Consider the following 6351-nt stretch of genomic DNA (forward strand, 5'->3'; position numbering starts at 1 on the left):
TTTGTGACTTGCTTTCCCCTGCCCTGAGGCGCAAGAATATCAAGATGAGAGCAGCCCTCACAGTTGAGAAGTGAGTGGCAATAGCCCTGTGGAAGCTTGCAACGCCAGACAGCTACCAGTCAGTCGGGAATCAATTTGGAGTGGGCAAATCTACTGTGGGGGCTGCTGTGATCCAAGTAGCCAACGCAATCAAAGATCTGCTGATATCAAGGGTAGTGACCCTGGGAAATGTGCAGGTCATAGTGGATGGCTTTGCTGCAATGGGATTCCCTAACTGTGGTGGGGCCATAGACAGAACCCATATCCCTATCTTGGCACCGGAGCACCAAGCCAGCGAGTACATAAACTGCAAGGGGTACTTTTCAATAGTGCTGCAAGCATTGGTGAATCACAAGGGACATTTCACCAACATCAACGTGGGATGGCCGGGAAAGGTACATGACGCTCGCATCTTCAGGAACTCTGGTCTGTTTCAAAAGCTGTAGGAAGGGACTTTCTTCCCAGACAAGAAAATAACCGTTGGGGATGTTGAAATGCCTATAGTTATCCTTGGGGACCCAGCCTACCCCTTAATGCCATGGCTCATGAAGCCGTACACAGGCAGCCTGGACAGTAGTCAGGAGCTGTTCAACTATAGGCTGAGCAAGTGCAGAATGATGGTAGAATGTGTGTTTGGACGTTTAAAAGCGCGCTGGCGCAGTTTACTGACTCGGTTAGACCTCAGTGAAACCAATATTCCCACTGTTATTACTGCTTGCTGTGCACTCCACAATATCTGTGAGAGTAAGGGGGAGAGGTTTATGGCAGGGTGGGAAGTTGAGGCAAATCGCCTGGCTGCTGGTTACGCACAGCCAGACACCAGGGTGGTTAGAAGAGCATAGGAGGGTGCGGTGCACATCAGAGAAGCTTTGAAAACCAGTTTCATGACTGGCCAGGCTACGGTGTGAAAGTTCTGTTTGTTTCTCCTTGATGAAACCCCCGCCCCTTGGTTCACTCTACTTCCCTGTAAGTTAACCACCCTGCCCACCTCCCTTCAATCACCGCTTGCAGAGGCAATAAAGTCATTGTTGCTTCACATTCATGCATTCTTTATTAATTCATCACACAAATAGGGGGATAATTACCAAGGTAGCCCAGGAGGGGTGGTAGAGAAGGGAAGGACAAGGCCACACAGCACTTTAAAAGTTTAAAACTTATTGAATGCCAGCCTTCTGTTACTTGGGCAATCCTCTGGGGTGAAGTGGCTGGGTGGCCGGAGGCCCCCACACCGCGTTCTTGGGCGTCTGGGTGAGGAGGCTATGGAACTTGGGGAGGAGAGTGTTTGGTTGCACAGGGGCTGTAGCAGCGGTCTGTGCTCCTGCTGCCTTTCCTGCAGCTCAACCATATGCTGGAGCATATTAGTTTGATTCTCCAGCAGCCTCAGCATTGAATCCTGCTCCTCTCATCACGCTGCCACCACCTTTCAGCTTCAGCCCCTCTCTTCAGCCCGCCACTTACTCTCTTCAGCCTGCCACCTCTCCTCCCGGTCATTTTGTGCTTTCCTGCACTCTGACATTGTCTGCCTTCATGCATTCGTCTGTGCTCTGTCAGTGTGGGAGGACAGCATGAGCTCAGAGAACATTTCATCGCGAATGCGTTTTTTTTGCCTTCTAATCTTCCCTAGCCTCTGGGAAGGAGAAGATCCTGTGATCCTTGAAACACATGCAGCTGGTGGAGAAAAAAAAAGGGACAGTGGTATTTGAAAAGACATATTTTATAGAACAATGGGTACACTCTTTCACGGTAAACCTTGCTGTTAACATTACATACATAGCACATGTGCTTTCGTTACAAGGTTGCATTTTGCCTCCCCCGACCGCGTGGCTAACAGGGGGAACATTTCTGTTCAGCCATACGCAAACAGCCCAGCAGGAACGGGCACCTCTGAATGTCCCCTTAAGAAAAGCACCCTATTTCAACCAGGTTACCATGAATGATATCACTCTCCTGAGGATAATACAGAGAGATAAAGAACGAATGTTGTTTGAACGCCAGCAAACATACACTGCAATGCTTTGTTCTACAATGATTCCCAAGTACGTGCTACTGGCCTGGAGCGGTAAAGTGTCCTACCATGGTGGATGGAATAAGGCTGCCCTCCCCAGAAACCTTTTGCAAAGGCTTTGGGAGTATATCCAGGAGAGCCACGAATGCCAGGGCAAATTAATCATTAAACATGCTGGCTTTTAAACCTTGTATAGTATTTTAAAAGGTACACTCACCAGAGGTCTCTTCTCCACCTGGTGGGTCTGGGAGGCAGCCTTGGGTGGGTTTGGGGGTACTGGCTCCAGATCCAGGGTGAGAAACAATTCCTGGCTGTTGGGAAAACCGGTTTCTCCGCTTGTTTGCTGTGAGCTCTCTACAACCTCATCATCATCGTCTTCCTCATCCCCAAAACCTGCTTCCGTGTTGCCTCCATCTCCATTGAAGGAGTCAAACAACACGGCTGGGGTAGTGGTGGCTGAACCCCCTAAAATGGCATGCAGCTCATCATAGAAGCGGCATGTTTGGGGCTCTGACCCGGAGCGGCCGTTCGCCTCTCTGGTTTTCTGGTAGACTTGTCTCAGCTCCTTAAGTTTCATGCGGCACTGCTTCGGGTCCCTGTTATGGCCTCTGTCCTTCATGCCCTGGGAGATTTTGACAAATGTTTTGGCATTTCGAAAACTGGAACGTAGCTCTGATAGCACGGATTCCTCTCCCCATACAGCGATCAGATCCCGTACCTCCCATTCGGTCCATGCTGGAGCTCTTTTGCGATTCTGGGACTCCATCATGGTCACCTCTGCTGATGAGCTCTGCACGGCCACCTGCAGCTTGCCACACTGGCCAAACAGGAAATTGAAATTCAAAAGTTCGTGGGCCTTTTCCTGTCTACCTGGTCAGTGCATCTAAGTTGAGAGTGCGGTCCAGAGCGGTCACAACGGAGCACTCTGGGATAGCTCCCGGAGGCCAATACCATCTAATTGCATCCAGAGTACCCCAAATTCGACCAAGCAAAACCGATTTCAGTGCTAATCCCCTTCTATCTGCTACCCAAGATCCATAAACCTGGAAATCCTGGATGCCCCATCATCTCAGGCATTGGTACCCTGACAGCAGGATTGTCTGGCTATGTAGACTCCCTCCTCAGGCCCTATGCTACCAGCACTCCCAGCTATCTTCGAGACACCACTGACTTCCTGAGGAAACTACAATCTATTGGTGATCTTCCTAAAAACACCATCCTGGCCACTATGGATGTAGAAGTCCTCTACACCAACATTCCACACAAAGATGGACTACAAGCCGTCAGGAACAGTATCCCTGATAATGTCACGGCTAACCTGATGGCTGAACTTTGTGACTTTATCCTCACCCATAACTAATTCACATTTGGGGACAATGTATACCTTCAAATCAGCGGCACTGCGATGGGTACCCTCATGGCCCCACAGTATGCCAACATTTTTATGGCTGCTTAGAACAACACTTCCTCAGCTCTCGTCCCCTAATGCCCCTACTCCACTTGCACTACATTGATGACATCTTCATCCTCTGAACCCATGGAAAAGAAGCCCTTGAGGAATTCCACCAGGATTTCAACAATTTCCATCCCACCATCAACCTCAGCCTGGACCAGTCCACACAAGAGATCCACTTCCTGGACACTATGGTGCTAATAAGCGATGGTCACATTAACATCACCCTATATCGGAAACCTACTGACTGCTATTCCTACCTACATGCCTCTAGCTTTCATCCAGATCACACCACACGATCCATTGTCTACAGCCAAGCTCTACGATATAACCACATTTGCTCCAACCCCTCAGACAGAGACAAACGCCTACAAGATCTCTATCATGCATTCTTACAACTACAATACCCACCTGCTGAAGTGAAGAAAGAGATTGACAGAGCCAGAAGAGTACCCAGAAGTCACCTACTACAGGACAGGCCCAACAAAGAAATTAACAGAACGCCACTAGCCATCACCTTCAGCCCCCAACTAAAACCTCTCCAACGCATCATCAAGGATCTACAACCTATCCTGAAGGACGACCCATCACTCTCACAGATCTTGGGAGACAGGCCAGTCCTTGCTTACAGACAGCCCCCCAACCTGAAGCAGATACTCACCAGCAACCACACACCACACAACAGAACCACTAACCCAGGAACCTATCTTTGCAACAAAGCCCGTTGCCAACTCTGTCCACGTATCTATTCGGGGACACCATCAGAGGGCCTAATCACATCAGCTACACTATCAGAGGCTCGTTCACCTGCACATCTACCAATGTGATATATGCCATCATGTGCCAGCAATGCCCCTCTGTCATGTACATTGGTCAAACTGGACAGTCTCTACATAAAAGAATAAATGGACACAAATCAGACGTCAAGAATTATAACATTCAAAAACCAGTCGGAGAACACTTCAATCTCTCCGGTCACTCGATTACAGACCTGAGAGTGGCTATCCTTCAACAAAAAAACTTCAAAAACAGACTCCAAGGAGAGACTGCTGAATTGGAATTAATTTGCAAACTGGATACAATTAACTTAGGCTTGAATAGAGACTGGGAGTGGATGAGTCATTATATAAAGTAAAACTATTTCCCCATGTTATTTCTCCCCCCACCCCACCCCGCACTGTTCCTCAGACGTTCTTGTTAACTGCTGGCCCACCTTGATTATCACTACAAAAGGTTTTCCTCCTTTCCACCCTCCTTCGTGCTGGTAATAGCTCATCTTAAGTGATCACTCTCCTTATAGTGACAGGTTTCAGAGTAGCAGCCGTGTTAGTCTGTATTCGCAAAAAGAAAAGGAGTACTTGTGGCACCTTAGAGACTAACACATTTATTAGAGCATAAGCTTTTATGAGCTACAGCTCACTTCATCGGATGCATTTGGAGCTGTAGCTCACGAAAGCTTATGCTCTAATAAATTTGTTAGTCTCTAAGGTGCCACAAGTACTCCTTTTCTTTTCTCCTTATAGTGTGTATGATAAAACCCATTGTTTCATGTTCTCTGTGTGTGTATATAAATCTCCCCACTGTATTTTCCACCGAATGCATCCGATGAAGTGAGCTGTAGCTCATGAAAGCTTATGCTCAAATAAATTTGTTACTCTCTAAGGTGCCACAAGTACTCCTTTTCTTTTTTGCTAATCCCCTTGTCGGGGGTGGAGTAAGGAAATCGATTTTAAGAGCCCTTTAAGTCGAAAAAAAAGGGCTTCATCATGTGGATGGGTGCAGGGTTACATCGATTTAACGCTCCTAAATTCGACCTCAACGCCTAGTGTAGACCAGGGCTCAGGGTTGGAAGGGACCGAACACACTGCTTAAAGCAGGACCAATTCCCGGCCCAGATCCTCTCAAGGACTGAACTCATAACCCTGGGTTTAGCAGGCCAGTGCTCAAACCACTAAGCTATCCCTCCCCCTATGAAATAGGCCTTCATGTCTAATCTTTTTAAGTAAACAAGATTGCATCAATTTTGGCTCTATCTGGCTCTATCATCAATTTCTCCTCCTAATGGAGCCAACTCCCAGGGCCCCATTTGGGTCACAAGGGTAAGAGGAGTGAGCACCCACCATGCCCATTGGATTCCCTGAGAACTGGGACCACTTGCTTTCAAAGCCCCGTGATTTTTACTCCTTCACCTTTTGCCTCAGCTCTACAGAGTCTCCCTTCTTCGGTAAGAGACTCCTTCACCGATGGATTAATTGCAAGGCAGCTGCTTGTCTGACTGGCTGGCTTTGGGCACTTCCTCGCACAAGTTCGTTTCCGCATTTGTACCATCAGTTGTTCTCTCGCCAAACCTTACTGGATCCAACCAATTTGGCCCGAACCCCAAACTCCAGGGGATCAGTAGCGCCTGATGCAGCTGACATGACAACCTACCAACGATTCCACTGGCTAAATAGGGAGCCAGGCAGCTGCTCCCACCACAACTAAATCTGGGCCCCACTGCAACCTCGCTCTGTTTCCTCCTCTAGGGCCTGTCAGATGTCCCGCAGTGACCTCAGGGTCTGTCAGGGGCCTGGCTTTCCAGGGTGCGCAGGAAGCAGCTGTTCTCTGTTTTGATGGAGCAATTTGGGGTGTTGAGCAAAACAACAACAACCCAGCAAGATGCAGGTTTTACTTTCCCCTGTCAAATCGGCGCCTTGAGCTAGGCCAGGCCCCTGGTGAGAGGGGTAACATCGACCTCGCCGAGCACCGGGGGCGGGAGGAGGAGGGCTCAGGAAAGCACTGGGAGCTCCTGAGCCGGATGCCAGGGCCGTGCTACTAACAACACCCGCTCTTTCCGCCTCAAAGCGCTTCCCCA

This window comes from Dermochelys coriacea, chromosome 25 (assembly GCF_009764565.3).
Source record: "Dermochelys coriacea isolate rDerCor1 chromosome 25, rDerCor1.pri.v4, whole genome shotgun sequence".
In the NCBI taxonomy this organism is placed as follows: Eukaryota; Metazoa; Chordata; order Testudines; family Dermochelyidae; genus Dermochelys; species Dermochelys coriacea.